This window comes from Arachis ipaensis, chromosome B01 (assembly GCF_000816755.2).
Source record: "Arachis ipaensis cultivar K30076 chromosome B01, Araip1.1, whole genome shotgun sequence".
In the NCBI taxonomy this organism is placed as follows: Eukaryota; Viridiplantae; Streptophyta; class Magnoliopsida; order Fabales; family Fabaceae; genus Arachis; species Arachis ipaensis.
In genome coordinates, this window is record NC_029785.2 from 115,179,089 (window position 1) to 115,180,339 (window position 1,251).

At 28.1% G+C, this 1,251-nt stretch overlaps 1 protein-coding gene across 1 annotated transcript in view; it reads right to left on the reverse strand.

The window, feature by feature from the left end:
* LOC107619234 overlaps positions 1–1,251 on the reverse strand; it is a 15,630-nt gene that overhangs the window by 5,660 nt on the left and 8,719 nt on the right. The window lies entirely within an intron of this gene.

The window sequence follows — 1,251 nt, forward strand, 5'->3', positions numbered from 1 at the left end:
TTATATAATATACTAATATATGTAAAGTATTACGTAAAACAAGTATTATAATGTCTCTTGTTGTTTATGGTTTTTCTTCTTCATTATAAATGAGAGAGAATTCATATGTTATGTTCTAATCATATGGTTGTTCTTATTCTAATTTGTTAACAATTGACAACATTCAAAGATGTCATGATATTAATGTTAGTACTTTTATAAGATTGAGCATTGCCTTGGTGTTGAATGCATGAAAGTGAGTTGAAGGAATGATATGGCGCCATAGAAAAGAAAGTGTTATGCAAGTGATGACATTTACTTCTATATAGTAATTATTATGTTCAACTTATTGCTTTTGTATAAGGCAGCTTCTAGTCTGGAATTTAATGCTCAAAGTTATTATGTTCAACCAATTAAAAGAGTATGTCAAAAGTTATTTATTTTCCAATTTTCACTTATTTATTTATTTATTTTATGTTGTATCTATGCAAATTCTTCCAGGTTTCTAGAATAACATCATGCTATGATTTTTTAATAGTTCTGTCTAGTTTATCCTTCCAAGTTATATGGAATTAATATTTGTGGTGAGGGAGGGAGGGGAATATGAAACGTTAACTCTTGATTGCCTGCCCCGTGTTCGTTGTAAGTTTAGGAAAGATTTCAACTGCACTGGGAGTACCGGTGTTCCAATAGTTTTAACCGTTAATTTGAATTATAAAAAATATATATAATATATATTATTTAAAATTAACGGTTAAAATAATTGGTGCACCGACACTCTCCGGTGCACTTAAAATGTTTCCGTAAGTTTATACGGTCTCTCTTTTAGAAATGTATTAGTTATTCGAAAATATGATTACATGACAAAGTACCTTCCTCTATCATAAATGCTATTTTAACTTTTAAAATTTACCCAAATTTTTTATCAACATATCATTAGATTTTGTTTTTGATATTGGAGTAGCAACGATGTTTTTTTTAAAATGTGGGTTGATAGGGTGTTATTCTTAAATATAGAACCGTTTAATTAGATAAATAAAAATCGGACCGTCCGATTTGTGAAAAGCACAGAAATCGAACGAAGAATTTGTGAGAATACAGAAATCGGACCGAAGGATTTCTTTTAAAAAAATTTTAAAAAATTTGAAGTATAGAAATCGAACCCTCTGATTTGTGTACCTTCCACACTTTTGAAAAATACCAAAAATTAACAAAATTATAATATTAAGATATATCACTACTCTTACTTCTATATACAAAAAAAAAAAAAAG